Raw genomic sequence first — 20623 nt, 5'->3', positions numbered from 1 at the left:
TTATAGTTGAAAGTCTTATCACTTTTTAAATTCAGTGGTTTACCTCTCCTAATGAGATGCCGCTTGCAGTTTCTTTTTTCGTTTGAAGGTGCTTTCAACAGAAATTACATTTGGAAAACCTCAAAAAGCTGCGGATATAATTATTCCACAAAAGATTAAAATTTAAACTTTCAGTCATCGGCTCACATTTAGATCTGGTATGTGTCTTTTCACAAGTGTGTGAGGCCAGCTTTAAATACTACACACAAACATTTGCATTTTAAGCCATGCAACAATATTCAATCACCGAATAATCAGTTAATAAAAAAGTTATTACAGGTCTCACCCACATTCAGTAAGCCCAGATCGTCTTAATACAGGAGTTAGAGGCACCTCAGGGCAACCAAAATTAGCCAATTTCTGGATTCATATGCACAAATTCGCACTTATAACACATTCTGAATCCTATTTGTCTGTAAAGCGCTCTAATACACAGAATGGTCTGTTAATGGTGATTTTAAGTTTGTTTGGCTTCCCTGTTACTTCATACTTGCACACTAGAGAAACATATTTATTAGTTCTAGTCTCCATTAGGCACCATCCGCTCTTTGCAGAGGTCAATCTGTTTTAGAAGGTTCCTCCCCCCCATGGTGATGTGCTAGATCTTTTTTTTTATAAAATCTTATTTATGTAGGTTGATAGGGTATAGCGTAGAGACCACTCACCATTTCCTCATAAGTACAACTGTCATGTTGTACATTGAAAGACCAACATGAAGGGCCAGGGCAGGGAACCTGCAAAACAAAATGAGATGGAAATCAATTGTGAAGCGTGCTAGGTTTAGTATTCTGTACAGATCCAACATGTTACTTTTCAATGCTGGAGTAACTGCGATGCGCTGGGTATTTGCATCCATGAAGTTTGCAATCAGAAATTTATGAAAGACCAAATAGTTTACAGAATTTTAATCTGGAACAGATTTCATGGCTAGAAACTGAAGCATGTTGCCTCCAAAAAATACAACAACTTAACATTAGGTTACGTATCGGCAATGAACGCTCAGCCAAAACTACAGACTGTAGAAGTGCCATATGCCTTTATCCACTAGCTCTCTTAGCACACCTTACAAAATAGGAAGGATACTTCTAAACACACGTGTGATGTTTGTTGCCACCAGTCACTGCTCTTACTATTTCATAAAGCAGCACAAAGTGAACTCCAGTACTTACCAACCAACAACCAGAAGAGCAGATCTTTTCAACCAGCTGCCTAGTTTAATACACACCCTATCTGTCATCAAAAAGGCAAACTGCCAACTAAGGTCATTATACTGGTATTTTAAGGCACAGAAAAAGAAAATGAAATAGGCAAAGGGGCCAGAGGCCATATTCGTGGAGGAGGGGTACTAAAGATGCATGTTTGGTGTATAAAAACATTAACTGGATGAAGAGCAGGACATTCTAAACATGGGCAGTAGAAAGCAGAGTATTAACTTAAAAGTTAAGGAAATATAACGAATAACAGGTGTTCTTATTTTGATACAAATTGTCAAAGAAGTAAAAATAAAATTACATAGCTACAGATTTGGCACATATGCTACATATTACTCAAACAAACAATTACGCTCTTTTCTCATTTCTCCTGTATAAATCACATAATCTTCAAATAGTAAGAACCTTATTAACCAGAAACAGTACAGTGAACACAAAAACCATACTGTTAATTACTGTCTGATTTTTTTCCCAAATTGTTCAAGCTTAGCAAAGTTCATCAAATTGTAAAAAATATTGATGTTTTAAAATGTTGTTTGAGGATGTATAGACCATTTAAAACGGCTATTTTTTCTCTAAGACACTGCTCAACTCGGAGTTGTGTTTGAGACTCTAGATGCCAAGTTGGCCTGTATTTTTTATGTGGCAGAAAGATTCAGACCCGTAATTTTTCGTTTGTTGGACTCCAGATCTCTATCTTTCTGTCACATACATTCCCATAGCATGTTGTGAGAGGAAAAAAAAATCAACTGAGAATTCGTCTAAATGGATAATGTTTAGAATGCTATTGGAAATCCAGTAAAGGGAGAGGATGTAGGTGACAATCATGATGGCTATTGGGATCTGCTTGAGGAAGGCTGTAAAATAATTTTTTTCTAGAACACAAAAAAATGTAAATGTCTGTAAATGAACTGTGCTGACGATCAAATCAATGCATTGGGTGATGACATTTCCACACATTATCGTTTGTGCGCTGTATATGTAATGTAAATGTGATTTGTAAAGTGCGAACTCTTTCCAGAGGTTTCTTGGTGCTATCAGAGGTGAGAATAGGTGCAGTTTAGTTGGAAAAAGAGGCTGCTTGCTGGGCCTTGGGGTCTGCTAGTCTTGCAAGAAAAGCCAAGTTTTTAAAGCCTTTCTAAGGACTATGAAGGAGGGAGAAGCGTTTAGTGTCAATGGTAGGCTGTTACAGAGCAATGCAGTGGTCCAGAAAAAGCTCTTGCCACCCCTAGTGATCTTCTTAAATGAGGGAACTGTCAGGTTCGTGGCAGAGCCAGAGAGAAGAATCCTTCCTGAGGTATACCAACTAAGCTTCTGCTTTAAGAGTAAAGGTCTATGGCCATGCAGTGCTTTATAGGCCAGGCATAAGGCCTTGAACTTGCAGCGTTGTCTGACGGGTAGCCAGTGGAGTTTCCGAATGGCTCATCTAGCAGATTCGGATTTTGGAATTTTGAAGAGGAAACGTACGACTGCATTTTGCAGAGTTTGGAGCCTTTTCAGGGGACCTATTGCAAGGTTAAGGCAGAGACGATTACAAAAGTCAGGCCTTGAAAGTATCAGGGCAATGATCACAGTTCTGGGGGAGGAAATTTTTCGATCTTTTTTTACCCGACTCAGAGAGCCAAAAGAGGCGGCTGTAATTCTGTTCACCTGATCTTTAAGCTTCAGTTTGGATCCCTAGGTTAGGAAAACGGGCCACCAGAATCTCATGGTTGACCGTATCGAATGCGTGGAGAGGTCCAGCAGGATAAGGGCTGTCGTCCCCCTCTTATGCAACTTTTCTCTGATTTCTTCCGTGGCTATTATCAAGGTGGATTCTGTACTCCGGTTTTTCCTGAAACCGTGTTGTGTATCGTCTAGAAGAGAGCTTTCTTCTAAATATTCTGAAAGTTGTATATTCAACATTTTCTCTGCCACTTTGGCGGTAAAGGGAAGCCTTGGTATAGGGCGATAATTGTTAGGGTCCAATGCATTTAAGTTGTCTTTTTTTTTTAGAAAGACAGAGGCCAGGATACTGTATAATTTTACGTAATGGTCGTTTCAATTGAAGATGTGTGGTCTGTACTGGCAATATGTTACCATACCATGAATACTCCACTGTGCACCACTAAACTCATGCCAATGCACTCTACATCAGTTCACACTACGCCACTCCACACAGTGTTACTGCACTCTTCTCTGCACCACTTCACTCTATGCCAGTGCAGTCAACCCCACACTACTTTACTATGAGCCACTGCACATTACGCCACCCTACTCTAACACTGCACTATACACCACTCTAATCTAATCTACTGTGCGCCACTGCACTCTACTCTGCACCACGCCAGGCCACTGCACTTTATACCAATGCATTCTACATCACTTTACTCAAAACCAATGCACACCACGCCAATCTACTCTGCACCATTGCACTCTATTCTACTCACCACCACTGTACTCTATGCCACTGCTCTCTGCGCCACTCAATACCAATGCACTCTACTGTACTTTGCACCACTCTACTCTATGCCAGTGCACTTTACCCCACTTCACGTGGGTCCCGTGCTCACTACGCCACTGGAGTTAAGCTATCCTGGCTGATGACGTCTGATAGCCAGAAACCGGTCCTAGGATGCTTGATTCCGGTCCAGGGAAGACATGGCTTGGCAGTTCGGGCTGGACTGTTCCCATGAGGCACAGGGTCAAGACTGATTTGCATATGGCCATGTCTGAACTGGGGTGGCGTGGTGAGAAAAAGAACGATGGATTAAACCCAGATCTGTGACTGGGGATGAATGTTTTGCCAATGTGCAACATTCTGTCCATCACCTTGTGTGTTTTGATGCACCACTGCACTCTTTACCACTGCACTCTACTCTGAAACAATCTACTCTAGGCCACTCTGCATCACCCCACTCTATGTAATTACATTCTACCTTGCACAACTCCACTCCATGCCACTTCACTCTACTCTGAAAACACTGCTCTCTTCACCACTGAACTCTACGACACTCTACTCTGCATCGCTCCACTCTATGCCACTGTACTCCACGCCAATCCACTCAAAGACACTTTACTCTACTCTGAAACACACCACTCTATGCCACTGCAGTATACACCACTGTGTGCCACTCGACTCTACTTTGCAACACGGCTCTCTGGCACTAAACCCTACACCAAAGCTCTCTACATCAATTTACTCAAAACCAAATTACTACGCCACTGAACTCTATGGCAATCTACTCTTCACCACTGTACGTCACTATACTATACGCCACTGCACTCCACACCAATACACTTTATGTCACTCTAGTCTACACTGCTGCACTCTACAACACTCTACGCTGCAGCACGGCACTCTGTGCCACTGAACTCTTTTCTGCACCACACTACGCCACTGTATACCAATGCACTCTACATCCCTTTACTCAAAACCAATGCACTCCCACGCCAATCTACTCTGCACTCTACATCACTGCGCCACTCCACTCTATGCCTCTCTCTCTACTCTACTCAGCACCACTCTACTTTATGCCAGTGCACTCTATCATACTCTACTATTCCCCACTGCACTCTACACCACTCCATGCTACGCCATTCCAGTCTGCGCCATTCCAGTCTGCAACTCTGCACTCTATGCCAATGCACTCTACGTCACTACTCTATACCACTCCACTCTACCCAGCACCACTCCACTGTACCCTGCACCACTCCACTCTACACCACTTCACTCTACTCTGAACAATCTACTCTACACCACTGCATTCTACTCTTTAATGTACCACTCCGTTCTATGCTAGTTCAATCAATGCTACGCCACGCTACTCTACACCATGCCACGGCTCTCCACCCTGCATCACTATACTCTACTGTGCACCACTCCACTCTACTTTGAAACAATCTAGTCTACGCCACTGCACTCTACGCCACTTTACACTTTACCACTCTATGTCTTTGCAGTCTACTCTATGTCACTGTGCTCTAAACCACTGCACTCTGCACCACTACACTGCTCCACTTCATTCTAAGCCACTGCAATCTACTCTACACTGCCCTACTCTATGCCACTGCACTCTATGCTACTCTGAGTCACTACAACCTATGTCAGAGCAACAATACTCAAAACCAATGTACTCTACACCAATCTACTCTGCACCATTCTAGGCCACTGCCCTACTCCACTCCACATTATTATGTTCCATTCCAATAATCTCTGATCCACTGATACTCTATTCTACTGCACTCAGCTCCACTCTATGCCATTCTACAACACTACTCCACTCTACGACGCTCTATGTCACTCAATACCACTTTACTTCACTCTATTCTATGACACACTAGTCCACTCTATGCCACCCTACTCCACTCTAGGACAATCTACTCCGCTCTACTCAACACCCCCTATGCCACTCCACTCTGCTCTTCACCACCCCACGACAATCCATGCCACTCCACTCACCTCAATCCAGACACTGTACTCCGTGCCACTCAACTCTACGACCTACCACTCTACGACACTATTTTCTGCAAAACATGCTTGTTTTAACATTTCTTTAAGAGTTTTCCGTGGACCTGCGGACAGTTTCATTAACAAATGGGGAAATCGCTATTTGGTAAGGATGACCTAAGCACAGTCCTTCCAAATTTAGAATGCATTTCTAAACCCATTTACAATGCAGCTACCTGTTGCCAAATCACAAAATGGATTTAGTACATTTAAAAAACATAAACAAATTTTAAAAAAAAGGATTTAGCTGTAACAACTCCTATGATTTAGTGAAATGCAGGCAAAGCAACCACTAAAAGGCTTTGTACAACTGGCCGAGCATTTCTGCAATCTGTATTAAAGTACATGGACAATTTCATACAATATTTTACTTTACAGAAACATGAAAACACCAATGAGCTCAGCTTTCGACTTTTTCAATACACTAGACGTCTTAAGCACAGATCAATTGACTGCAAGCACAAGGTATATGCAAGGCCACTGTTATTATGCATCAAACCAGCACAAATTATGTGGCGTGGAAAGGGCCATGTAAGGAGACTATCGTACGGCATTGGTAATTAACAAATAATGCATTTTAACATAGTAAGACAGTAGTTAAAAACAGATTCCATTGCTTTAGAAACCTAGTCTACTACCCCGAGCAAGGAAACTACACATACTTACATGAATACACAAACACACACACTAAGCTGATAACAACAATTGACTTGCATTAGAACACCGTGTTTAATTTGGAAATAGCAAATCCTCTTCGACCTAGCAGATAAACTGTAAAATACATAATTGTTCCAATTTTAGGTCTCTCCTGTTGCATCTACACTATGGGTTTGAAGCCCCGCCCATCTTTTTCTTAGGTTCCTCCAACTGCCCTTTGTAAATGCCAGCTTTTATTTGGTGAATGCGCTTAGCAATTCCTCCTTTTAGACTTTTTGTACCCTCTCATGAGGACTGCCCTTGTAACGTGTTCTTACTTTTCAGGTTACTTAGGATACTTTGAGAGCCCTCTTCTTTTGTTGGCCTGCCTCTGTTAGTGTTAAGTGTTCTGTTTACTTCATGCACCAGCTTCTTTTATTTGGCGTCATCCCGTGTGTTTGAAATGTCTTGCTTTTCTTTCTGTACGCATTTCACCTCTCCAGATTACTGTGCGTTTGAAATGTTGTTTTTTCTTTCTGTACAGATTCAGTGCAAATAACATTTCGGCCATTGTTTTATTTACATTGCAGATCAGCATTTCTCTACATTTCTTTAGGTACGGGAGAGCCGATGCAGAGACTGGACCCTGTTCGCCAGTTCCAAAGTTGACAGCTCTTGATGTTCTGCCACATTCTCTCACTAAAACAATCAGCATCTTTTTGGTGTTTTGGTCTCCTTTTGTTTCCCTGACACACCCACCACGTATTCAATACCCTGGGGGTGTCTGCTTAGTAAGGATTTCAAACAACACTAGTTTACAATGATTCTTGTCTTTTCAGTTTCGTAATTCTTAGCAAACGTTTTGAAATTGGTGTCATTTTTTTTCCTAGAAAGACCTCTGCCTATGGAGAGGCGACAACACAATTCCTATTAACAGCAAAACTTGTTCATTCTTTCCGTGGTAATGTTGAGCAGCTTATTGTAAGAAAATGTGAGTGCTTCTGAGTGCCATTAAAATTATATGTTCAATTCTTTGATAAATGTATTGTTTTCCACACGCGCCTTAATTGAATTCATAGAAAAAGTGCACCTTGGCCCAAGTTTTCTTCTGGAATTATTCATTCTTCCAACATATACTAACATTTCTGACTAATTCTAAATGGCTACTGCATTTATTCGGAAACCGGGGCTAGTGATTTTTCCTTCCTTCATTTCTGTGGTGACATTTAAGTTTAGCTCTGGAAACATTTAGTTTCCCATTAGTTGTTTCACCTTCCAGGAGCTGGTTACGTGGATGGTAATTGGCTGCAGTGGTAGGAGGTCCCTCTGGCCAGTGGTTTGCTGGATGCAGTGGCTGGTTCATTTGTATTAAGCAATATTAAGCAAGAACAGAAAATAGGGGAGCAGCATGCCATATATGGACCAGCTCTCTTTCCCTCTAATTGCACCTCTGTCAGTTATGAGGATGTTACTGGTGAGAGACATCTATTCGACTCCTTTTGTCAATTAGAGACACTAAATTATGTGTCTCAGTCTGGCCCGACTAGACGATGACCCCCCCCCCCCCCCCAGACTGGACCTCTCACCTGCTTTAACTACTTCAGCAGAGCACTCCAACAAAATACAAGACACTAGGGTAATTGCTGCTCGCCAGTAATTCATTGAAATAACTTGTTGAGCGAAAAATTCGAAAGCATTTTGTGTATGAAATGTAAGCAGTCCAGTTCTGGAATTCAGGGGCAATGTGTGACTGGTATTACAAAGTTAGTTGGTTGCATTTCATTTGCAAAATGCTTGCAGTTTTGTTTGCCTCTTGCCCGTCACCGACTGCCAGTCATAGATGCACAAGGAATAACATGAATATTTACTGGTATAAGCTTGCAATATTGCTTCTATGAACAATTTGGTATTTAATAATCTTGAATGTGTTATTTATGGAGTGGTAAAGTTTGATGATCATTTCATGTGCTGTTAAAACAATGCTGTATGTCCGGCTTGTTCAGTTGGCATCTGTTTATCCAAGCATCGAAATGATGCTGGAATAAGACATGCTGGTGTTGTGAAATCAGGTACAGTCAAAACAGAAGCTCTATAGCAGACTGTTAGTGGCTATTGATTGGTTATGGTGAGTGGCAGCAGCAAAGGAAAAAAAAAACAATTTTCTGAACCACCGTTGCCAACACTGGAAAGAGTGAATGGGAGAACAAGTAAAGCCCCTGGAGGTAAATGCATTCAGAAATTGCTTAGTGTTTTGGACAACGTACTTGCCTATACAACGGTTTTGAGTGCTGCCATTGGAAACCTCTCTTTGTATGTTATACGCTCTGCTTGTACCTCAGCCAGTGCTCTGCGCGCCTGTGACAGTTAGCCCTCCAAAACCACGGCCAGTGTCCTTGTACCATAACACGCACCAGAGTGCAACAGGTGCAGCAGCACCAGGCTCACACGTTTGGGGGACCTGCTACTCCAAATTCAGTGGTTATTATCTACTCAAAACTAGGCCACAGGATACCATTTTTATTGCTCACTTTAGAACTCCATGCGCACTTGTTGCCCCACTAGCATCACAACCAGTGCAGAACAAAACGTGTTTAACCACAATCAGAACTGGTGTGCAACAGCACAGACCAGAGCCAGTGCTCTCACAGCACAGGCCACACAATGGTCGCCGCTCCTGCAACGGCTGATCATGCAACAGCCAGCGCCCTCGCCCCACAGCCAGTGTTTGCTCACCACAACCTTTCAGGTGGGTGAGCCACTGAAAGCTTGAACCAGGCTGAATCCTGGCTCTGCTCGAGGTCCTGTTAGAACCTCAAGCCCTTTTCGAGCCCAGCTTTCACATTTTTTTTTTAACTGTGTTTTTATTGCAGATATATATAAAACATACAAACAGTTGTTTCGAATGTCTCGTCACCTAGCAGTGTCCTACACCAGCTACAATACAAGCTTCACACAGCCGTTTAGCCCACATCCCGGAGGCCGGGCGGCAATAGCTAATGAATGCCGGATTAGGAATCACAAAAGGAAACAATGACATCTGCTCAGCAAAACGATCTGGTATCTGCTTTTCCGTTTCTCCCCCTCCCCTGACCCAAACAAATAACTGGCCTAATGCCCAAATGATAAGGTAAGTAGTACGAATATAAGTAGGTGGTCCGCCTCCCGGCACCCTGTACATCTGCCTCACGTAAACACCCCTCAATATAACAACCACTAAGCAGGGAGGCATCTTAACCAGTCATCTGACTTGAATGTCACATCTGCAACCTTTTCTTACTGTACTCCCATATGCCAGCATTAGGGCCCCCGATAACACCACCCATACCCTCCCCCCCCTCCCCCGATTACTGCTGGTGTGGGCCCAGTTTCATTATGTCCACTCCTAAATGAAAGAGACCTGTAGGATCACTACTCTTCTAATATTGTATCGCCTGGAACTTCAGTTAAAACCTCCCCTCCCGAATCCTCTTGAGTTTCTTGATAGTTGCGTAGTGTACGTACTAATTCTTCCCATGCTCGTGCCATCTCCAGACTTTTCACATTAGCTGTGCGGGCTGCCTGTCTGAGCCTAACAGTACCTTCACCACGGGCCCATTTAAGTAAGTCGCTCGCCCACCGTCTGCAAGAAGGACCCCCCTTCGACTTCCAGTGCCAGGTTATTTCCCTCTGGTCTAAAATGAGACCTAAATCGATGAATTTGCTAGTGATTTTGTTCCTTTTCGTATGAGGAAAGCAAAGCAGCAAACAAGTCGCCTTATCAAAATCCACCTGCCGGTCAGTGACTGTGTTAAGAAGTGCTCCCACCTCAGACCAATAGAGCCCTAGCTTCGGACACTCCCACAACATGTGATCCAGTTCCACGGCAGGCATCGAGCATCTAGGACACGCTGCATCCTGCACCCGGAAATACCTTCGTATCTTCCCTGGCGTAAGGTAAGCTCTATGCACTATAAAAAAAACGTACTTGCTGGAATCTGGCATTCCTACACCCCTTCCACGTCCGTCTCAGGATATGACCCCATGTTGTATCCGGTATGGGTTTCCCCACACTTGCCTCCCACTTTTGCTTCAGGACCGTCAGCGGTGCCATACCCTCGCGTAACATCCGAGAATGTAAGCATGTAACCGCCTTAAACGTGCCCGCTGCCATCACCACATATTGGCAAGCCATTGTGGTCCTTGGCTCTGCCTGCCCAGCCTTCCAATGCTTCCTAATCGCTGTTGTGATAGCCATGTGCAAGAGGAAACTGCCATCGGGGAGGCCAAATTGGTCCTGCTCGAATGGGTACCAACTCGCCGTCAGCGTAGAGGTCGCCTACCATAAGAAGCCCCATCTCTTCCCACTCCATGAGCGGGGACCAGTCCCCTCCATGGGGTAATGCTGTTAGCATGCCCAGCGGAATTTCAGGTGCATACGGGTGTACTACTCCCGCCCTCTTTTGGCTCTTATTCCAGCACATCCTCAGGGTCTTCTCCTCTAGGGTTAAGTCCCGTAATACTAGCCTTTGCTGCATGACGATATACGAGAGTATATGCCTCTGTACTCCCGTCCCTCGAGTGTGGTCTGGGCCCCTGAATTCTCTAGCAACATTCGGTGTTAGGATCTGCAGCTGCGCTGCTAAGTAGTAAAGCTCGAAGTCAGGAACTGCCATTCCCCCTTCCGATTTTGGTCTCAACAGCGTATCCAGTGCCACCCGCCTCCGTCCATGCCCCCATAAGAAGTCAATTTTGAGCATCCGTAATACTCTAAAGAACCGGGGAGGTATCCATATGGGCAGTGTACGGAAATAATAAAGCAGCCGGGGCAAAGCCACCATTTTAAGCAGCGCCACCCTCCCTACTACTGACAGGGGAAGAGTTGCCCAGAACTCCCTACAGCCCCTCAGGGCCCCTCCAACATGTCCGCGGCACCATGATAGATCCGGACTCCTAAATAGATGAAGCACGATTGCTCCCATGGCAGACCAGCTGCCAGTGGTGGTTGGGGCATATCCACCCGTAGCGGAAAAATACAAGTTTTAGTCCAGTTCACCCTAAGACCCGATAGCCTTTCAAATTCCGATAGCAAGTCCATTGCCCCATGCAGCGCTACTGTTGTGTCCTCCAAAAACAACAACAGATCATCTGCATATAATGAAAAGTAATGCGGAGTACCGCCACACATGAGGCCTCTGTATGCCGTCCCCGTTCGCGCTCTGGTCGCCAAAGGTTCGATTGCTAACGCAAACAGCAAGGGCAAGAGTGAGCACCCCTATCTAGTTCCCCTCCGCACCGGGTATCCTGCAGATATCATAGATCCCAATCGCACCCTAGCAGTAGCGAAGGAGTACAGGATCCTCGTCCAACTGCGAAAACGCTCACCTAAGCCAAAATTCTCCAACACCTTATCTAGGTAATCCCACTCCAGGCGATCAAATGCCTTTTCTATGTCTACAGACAACACGGCCGGCATCATATCCTCATCCCAGGTACTCCCAAACACTCGTACGAGGCGTCGGATATTGCTCGAGGTATTCCTAGTCGGGATAAACTCTGCCTGATCCACGTGGATTAGTGCAGTCATGTGGGGCAGCAGTCTTGTGGCCAGTATGCGGCTCAAGATTTTATAGTCCACCGTCAGCATGGACAGGGGTCTATAGGCGGTCACATCACTACTCTCCCTCCCAGGTTTCAATAAGGGGACAACCATCGCCTCTCTCATGGATTCCGGTGGTGGTCCAGCTCTACCGCCTCATTATACACCTCCACTAAGTGCGGCGCCAGGAGGTCGATGTATTTTACATAGAATTCTATTGGTAGGCCATCAGTCCCTGGTGTCTTGTTCCGAGCCATTTGCTTAATTGCTCCCCTAACCTCAGCCAAGGTTATAGCCTGGCCTAGATTCTCGGCATCCTCGTCATCTAACTGTGGGAGTTGAGTTCCCACCAAATAGTCTTCCATGTCCAGTGTGCCCGCCTCCTGGTGTCTCTGATAAAGTGACTCGTAGTAGCCCAAGAAATGCGAGATAATCGCCCTCTGGGAGTAGACCATTCCTCCTGCCTCTGTGCGCACGCTTAGAACCGGGCACCCCCCCTCGTCGGGTTCGCCATTCTCGCTAGTAGTGTACCCACCTTGTCCCCTCCATCATGAACCTTTGCTGTATATTGCCTGTAATCATAGCTCCGTAGCCTCTCTGTTTCCGCCGCCACTAGTTCTTTAGCTGCTATAAGCTGCTCCTGTAAGGCCCTCTGCTCTGGTCTCTGTTTCTCCACATCCCGCAATGCCTTCTCTGCCTTTTCTACATCTGCCAGTACCACCAGTCTTTCCCCTGAGTTCTTACAAATGCACAACCCTCTCACCACCACTTTAAATGCATTTCATTCCACAGCTCTGGTAAACGCCGTATCTTTATTTATCGTGAAATAGCGTTCAATACCATCTCTAATTTCAGAGCCAAAGACCTGATCCTTCAGAGTGTCCGGTTGCAGTTGCCAAGTGAGGATCGCGGCCATCTCACGCTCTCATTTAAAGGACACCAACTGAGGATTGTGATCGGAGATGGTCCTAGCCAGGTATTCAGAGTGCGTCGCCAGCTGTGCTAACGAACTGCTACATAAGACTGTGTCAATTCTAACATGCAGTTCATGAAGTGCCGAAAAGAACGAATAATCCCTATCTTCAGGGTGATGTTCCCGCCACACATCGACCAATCCCCACCTGTCTTGCCAATCTACCCTCTGCCTCGCTATCCGGCGGGCCTGTGAATCAGCCAATGGTGGGTGCGATCTGTCTAATGATGTATTAGTGATTGAATTGAAATCCCCCCCCAGTAGGACTTGGCCCGCCAAAAAATGTGCTAGTGTCCCCGATAATTTGTCCAGGAATCGGGGTTGGTCTGTGTTCAGGACATAAATACTGCAAAGCACCACATCCCTGCCAAACAATCTCCCTTCAACCGCTACATATCTGCCCTCCGGGTCAATGATACTATTTGTGGCCTGGAAAGGAATCCCCGCCCTCACCCACACCAGGACTCCCCTGGCAAACGCAGAATAGGTGGTGCCAAATATTTGACCCCGCCATCGCCTCTGCAACGCAGCACACTCCTGTTTGGTGAGGTGGATCTCCTGAAGCAACGCTATCTGGATTCCACGTCGCACCAAAAACGCATGCACCTTGTGGCGTCTGGACATAGTATGCAATCCACGTACGTTCCATGTAATACATTTCAGTTCAGGTAATGTCCCCATTGCAGTAATCTTTTAACATCTCCCTCCCCAATCTCCGCCAGCCCACACCAGACCCAAGGAACCCCAAACCGTCAACACCCCTGGCAACACCCTCAACGCACCCCCCCAGAACAGGACCCAATAACATAGTACCAGACCCCATCCAAACTTCCTCAACAAGTCACCCCAAACTATCCTGCAGTAGTCACCACAGGTGGCCTTAAGGGCAATATGAGGGTGGACTAGCCCGACAGGTGGCAGTCGTGGCCCCAGCCCCTAGCCTCACAATCCCCTCAACAACATGGTACAGCTATATTGTTCAAATATGTTACCACCAGCTCCTGCACCGCCAGATTCAGTCCGCAGACGGCGGCCCATAGAAAGGGTCCTGTCACATACAAGTCATCCACTGTTCTGGGTGTCACTTCTGGGCCCTTGGAGCTGTCCGCATCCGAGAGTTCAGTACCAGATTGCCTCTTGTCCTCATCGGTGTCCGATCCCCTGGTCGAGTCTTCCTTTTGCGAGCCCGTTATTGCCGCCGCCGCCTCCAGAGCCCCCCGCCTGTCCGCCACCAGTTGAGCTTTGTTTTTGTTGCGGAGACGCTGGGATTGGTGCATCCGTGGCGGTTTCGGCTGTTCGCGTTCTCCCTTGTGTCTACGGTCAGTACCAGCTCTATACGATTCAAGCCAAGACCAAGCGTCTTCTGGCGTCAAGAAAAACTGCGTCGAACCATCCAGGATCCCCCTCAGGTTGGCCGGGAACAGCAGCGAGTATTGGATCCCCTCATCTTGAAGCTTCTTCTTGGCAGCTAGATACGAGGCCCTGCGCCTCTGTACATCCTGAGTGTAGTCCGGGAAAATTGTGACAGCGCGGTTCTCCACCGTGAAAGGCCCCCCTGAGCGCGCATTTTGGATCAACAGGTCTCTATCCTTATAGTGGAGAACTCTGGCCACCACAGGCCAGGGGGGGGGGGGGTTGGGGGGGGGGGGGGGAAGAAGGAGGATAGACCCTCCGGGGCTACATGCGTTTTGAACCAGTTCTCCAAATAGGCCACCATGTCCGTGCCTTTTATTTTTTTCCGGCAGGCCTACCACCCGTACAATATTCCGCCTATTGCGACTTTCGGATTCTTCAGCCCTCTTCTCTAGAGTCGCTAGGCGTTGCAATGCATTTTCTAGCTTGCGTTCCACCGTAGGTTTCAAATCCTGGAGGGCCACTTCATGATCTTTAACCTTGTCCGCCAATTTTGGCCACTTCATGATCTTTAACCTTGTCCGCCAATTTTGCGTGATCCGCTCTCAGGAGTCCCTGTCCTGTTGCCACTTGGGTTATATCTTGATGTAGAGAGTGGCGGCAATGGCCTCCAGGATTTTATCCAGGCGCTTGGTCAACCTCTGTTCTGAGCTCGTACCTGCAGCCTCCCCCTCCTCAGCACGGACGTCGTCATGCTCCATTGTGTCTTCCTTTCTAGGCTTCAGTTTCATTTCACGTAACGGTGTGACCCAGCAATCCACAGGCGAGTTTCCTTCAGCGGATAAACGACACCACCACCATCGCTCCTGATTATCACGTCCACCGTGTGCCGCCAGTTGACACCAGATATCGTCAGCTTGTGTACCCCAGAGGCCCACCGTCCACCAGGGGTCGCCTGCACAATACTGAACTCCAGTCACAAATGCTTCCAACTCCACCTCCACCTCCACCTCCAACTGCGAGACTCCCCAAGCGACATAGAGCGTTCACCCCTCTCCACAATGCCGCCCCAGGGTCCAGAGACTGCGCTGTATTCGGACTCCATGCCAGCCGTTATGCCACTGCTCCCTACGGGACAGCTACCCCGAAATATCGCAATCACCGTGCCGGGGCCCAGCAATGTTCTCACACCCCTACGCCCCTCACTGCATTCCAATCAGCAGCGGGCCAGGTTTCTCCAGGTGTGCACCGTGTCCAGCATTCCCCTCCTTCATTCCAACCTTGACGTGGCGGATCCGTCCATGTACCGTGTACTGTGGTGGGCAATATAAAAGTGTCTCCCGCAGCCCAGCTATGTCGCTTCCATGTCCACGCACCTCGGCTATGCAGCGCCACTGGCCTTTCCCCATCCACACCCCCACTGCGCCAGTATAAGTCCCGCAGCACTCCTCTCCTCCGGGCCAGGGGGCGATCCCACCGCTCTCCTCATCTTCGCCGGCACTTCGCACACTATATGCCGTGCTCGTCTCTCCGCCCAACACCCGTGGATGTACGGGGCCTCCGAGTCCGCTCTCCCAGGGGTGCGCTCCGTATGCTGCGCTCACAGCCGCCCCTCAGCTTGATTGGAGCCTACAAACCATCAGAGTCAAGCCAACAGGTAAGGCTCCTAATCCCAGTATGAGCGGCATCACATCACCAGGCCGCCGGGGGACACCCGCTGCATCTCGCCACTGCTACAGGCCGCCCGATCCGCCGTCTCTCCTGGCACCATCTTAGAAGCCCCGGACGGAATGTCCGCTCACCGATTCATGAGCCGGCAACCGTGGTAGCTAATTACTTGGGGCACCACTCCGGGGCGGCTATAGTCCGCAGTGTGCGCTGAGCATGCGACCGTAATGCGGAGCCGTACCGGCCTAGATCGCCCAGGGCTCCGCTGCTTGCTCTCAGTTGCCGAGCACCGCTGCCATTTTGCCTTCTCCTCGCCCTCCGCTCCGCAGGCGAATTCCGCCCGCAGCAGAGGCATCTCAGAGTCCCTCACGAGCACCGCTCCGCGCCGGCCGGCTTCCTCAATCGTTCCGGGGGTCAATTTTGTGGGTACAGCAGCACCAGCCGCTGTTTATCAGGATAATTTATGGGATCGGGCACGGAGCTAGCCGCTCACGCCGCCTCCACCATCGGCGCCCAAGCCACACCCCCCAGCCCAGCTTTCATTTGGCTTCTAACTGCCTTTCTCTACCCAGGATGTGGCATTACAGTCCGAGATGCTAACTGGGGAACCAGGTTAGAGTCTTGGCATCAACTCAATATCCTGCGATTCTGGGCGAATCACTTAAAATCCCCATCCCTATAAACATTTTTGTATGACCTAGTGTAATGGAACTGGTGTTCATGTAAAGTGCTTCAATAACCTTCGGGTCAAGCCTGCACAATATTTTGAAAAATGCACTGAGACAAAAACACCACATTGATCCCCATTTATTGGCCGATTTGAACAAAGTGAAACCAGAAAACCTGGACGCATGTGTCTTCCTCGCTTAAATTGTGTCATCAGGTAAATTATTGAATTCATGAAAACTCTTCTTCATTATCGTGTATAAAAGCACTTCATGATATGTGATTTCAGACTATCAGTTGTACAAAAATAACACTTCAAATAAGTACTGCGCAATGCAGTGCTTTAATGTGCCTATTACTGTCGAAGTATCCACGTTAAAGAACAGTAAATGTTGTAGCACCCAGGATAATATGCAGCAAGGCTAAATACTTATAAGGTCCCACAGGCGAGACTTCTTGGCTATGCCAATGCTTGTTTCAAGGATCTGGAGGCACGTGTTTTTAAACTGCAGCTTTGAGAACCACGTGAGATTGCTAGAATTCGCACAATTCGAGATCCCAAGGAAAAAAACATGTCAGGTGTATCCCCCTCAATAATTTTTTCTGTGCGTTTCAGAAGGAAGTACATCAAGCTAGATTCGGAAAAAAATGATAACGCATTTTAAAAGAAAAATAATATATAAGTAAAATCGGATTTAGAAAATCTGGATCACAATAAAGCACGTTCATACTGAACAAAACTTAAAAACAAGCTGTGGTCTAACACTTGAGGTAGAAATATTTTACTGGAATCTGATCTAATGCAGCAAATAAAGACCAATATGGAATTTCTTCAAGCATGTGTATTTCCATTTAGCTGCTTGATTCAAGAGGCCAAGTATATGAGCTAAGAAATGCAGTAGTAATAACTTCATCCTCATGTCACATACAGCAGTAGCGATCTGGTGTTTCCATTTTAACACAGTTCTGGACCTTTTAAAGGAAAAATACCATTCCAAAACAAGTAAACCTGCCTTATTCCCTTATGTTTTGCCAGGAAAAGATCTGAGTCAGTTCCTGCTTTCTGAATAGGTAACCTCTTCCATGGGGCTGCTGCGGGCTATGGCTAACAAAAAGGATATACTAGCTGTGCAAATATTGGAAAAAGAAGTAACTAAGGTGTAATGGATACAAAGCACAAGCTTCCATCCACTGCCATAATAGTACGATCAGATCAGTGACATTAGCATAGCTTTACTCTTGTTGGGGACCAGTCTCAATAACTTTAACTTTTCAAGTGTGGTTTTTTCCTTCTAAAGCGAAAGCAAGGGTTATATAAAATAAATACCCAAGGATTAAAATGCAAAGTAGGTTCTTAATCCTTGGAACGCTTATTGATGCTTCCAATAAGAGTGTAATTTTTGTTATTTTATTTTTTTCATTTCAGGCACACTGGTGAAATTTACTGTGTAATTGAAGAAGCAGAGTTTCAGCCTATTTCTCACTTTAATGTAATGAAGAGTAGGTTCTTCTTTCTTAACCCACCATCCAGCTCATCAGCAGCCTTCTTAGCTCACTATATAGCTAAAGGAAAGCAAGACCAACAAGCAGTATTTGTAAACGTCTACTGTGGCATCAGCAAAGGCTGCTAGACTGTGGTGTGGCAATATGCCAATGCTCACTTTTGAATAAGGGAGTTGTTGGCCAACACTCTGAACAGAGGCCTAGAAAGGAGAACCAGGAGAGCTCACCTCTGAGACTTCGATTGTGTGCTTCGATTCTTCAGAAAGGCGGTATTCTAGCATACAGAGTGAATTTAAAGCTCAAATGTATTGTGCATTGCAGGTGTAGGTATAAACGGAGCGCAGCCCCAAGAAATAAGGTAATCAATGCTTACCAACGGAGAAGAAGATGCAGAGAACCTGCAAGCATTTAGTAGATTGCACAGCAGCAGAGTGGAATATACTGTTGAAAAAGCAACAATATAGAGACTTGTAGGGCGGGCAAGAGTCCATGCACCTTTATCAAGCTGCAAAATACTGACAAAAGGAAAACTTCCACATTCAGGTAACATTGTAACCACTGCACTCTACAGAACTGCCTGAAAACCAGGATGCATAGTAACTGTCAACTTCCTTTCTTTACTACTAGCATAATTCAACAAACCTAATCTATACATATCAAAGTTTCACACAGGGCCCGGTTAAGCAGCCAGGTAAAGTACAAGTTGTGTCACAGGTGTTATCCCTTTGCTTTAGGAGAACGCCAGTCTAAGATGTGCATCAAACAGAAAACCCAATTCTTAGTTTAAAGACCGGCATTTCCTTCATGAAGTTCTTGCTCCGAAGTCAGTCCTTTTTAGGTCGAGCCTAGTGCGGCGCTGCTCTAGGAGATGACCTTTAGAGATTAGTCTGCTCTTAACTCGTGCTTTGTGGTGGCATCCACTTTGCAGGAGCGAGCAGCGGCATGCAGGGGCCATCTGTTTTCAATTAGCGTGGCTGCGCGCGCTTGTTGACATTGCTCTACTCTCGCAGGTGCAATGCCTCCTTGTCTCCGTGTGCCCGCACCCACAGCTCCTCTTTGATTGGTTTATTTCCCAAGACTGGGCATGATCTCTTGTTCAGCTGATAATGAGCACTCTTCCCCTTAGAGCAGATCACGTTCCTAAATGGTCACTTAATTTTGATTACAGGGGAGTGGCAAATGCTAAACCATACATTTTAGTAGAAAACGTCAAAGAAACCCACTCCGAATTGGTCCGATATGGAGGTTTGCCCGAGGTGCCCCTAATTACTAAACTGACACTAAGACGTTGTAGGTCATGCTTATTTTACCAGAATGTGTTGGACACCCCATGTTTTTTTTATTACAAATCTTGTGGTGCAATCCAAAATCAGTGACAAAATATAAACAATCAGCCTGTCAGTCTAAATTATTTCAAAAAAGTGTGTGTGTGTGTGTATATATATCGGCTTACATTGGGGTGTTTATTGTGAGACTCCTAGCGAAAAGCACTATGCCCTTTACAGGAGAACGTGTTTATGACCGGCTTATAACAAGGACACAACTTTTACGCAGTTATATCCAGTTAACAGGACAGCTTTGGTTTGCATAGTCGGATGGCGGCGTAGGGGTTGCTGTGCTTCTATTCACCCCGGCAAGCCCCTTCCGGCCTCGGATATTGCGCAATTCGGGCAGTATGGATACGCCTGCTCAGATAAGCTACCGCCTGTGACAACACCTCTTCTACGTATCTAGGCATGCACACCAACTCCTTCAAGGAGAAAACATCTGGGTTTTCCATGGGGGCGGTGTTGGGCGGGGGGCGTATCCACACAGGGGCGTACACCGACTAAAGTAAATTATTCTTGTGGCCGTACTCGGAATAGAATTAACACAAGCTGTTGGCACACCTATTTGCTGTACTTTTCCATGGCGCAGTGGGCTCTCATGGTGCTTGCTTTGTGTGCAGGGTTCATCCATAGGAGGTTGCTTATATGTGCCGTGAATATGACAGGAAGTGCTAGATGAGAAGGGCAGACCTAAGCCCTGAAACTATTTCAGTAGCAGAGCATAAAGGGTTGTTAATGGTGCCGCTGTACCGATCATTCTATGGAGGTGGAATACCCGTTGTTTGAGAGGTGAATTTGCAAGAGCCCCTAATCTGAAGACTCTGATGTTAATGGTAATAGGTAGATAGTCTTACAATGAACTGAAAATACAACACTCACTACATAAAGTAGAGCAATATACCTACATTATGGGGACAGTGCTTAAGATCTGTAAGAGAGCTAGGACACAACTTGCCACCGCTCCTTATTGTATCGATGACAGTGGGGTGTGCGATAGTACCTGACACAATCCACCCCTCAATTGTTTATTACCAATACATTCTCGCCATAATGTATACACAAGTATCCTCTGAACAATTATGTTCACAAATAAATGTGTCACTTAAATGCAGCGTTAAACTCCTAGTACCCAGAGTATAGGTGTCAATTTGAGGCACATGCAAGTAGTATTACCCGGGATCA

At 46.2% G+C, this 20623-nt stretch overlaps 1 protein-coding gene across 2 annotated transcripts in view; it reads right to left on the bottom strand.

The window, feature by feature from the left end:
* CNST (consortin, connexin sorting protein) overlaps window positions 1-20623 on the bottom strand; it is a 419866-nt gene that overhangs the window by 340153 nt on the left and 59090 nt on the right. For both annotated transcript variants that reach the window (XM_086927348.1, XM_086927347.1), the window contains exon 3: window positions 705-773. The gene's annotated coding sequence lies outside the window, so the exon portion shown is untranslated. The remainder of the gene's footprint in view (window positions 1-704; window positions 774-20623) is intronic.

Source organism: Lissotriton vulgaris, chromosome 6 (genome assembly GCF_964263255.1).
Source record: "Lissotriton vulgaris chromosome 6, aLisVul1.2, whole genome shotgun sequence".
In the NCBI taxonomy this organism is placed as follows: Eukaryota; Metazoa; Chordata; class Amphibia; order Caudata; family Salamandridae; genus Lissotriton; species Lissotriton vulgaris.
Note: the sequence above shows the minus strand (reverse complement) of the source record. Positions and strands in the feature narration are given on the sequence as shown.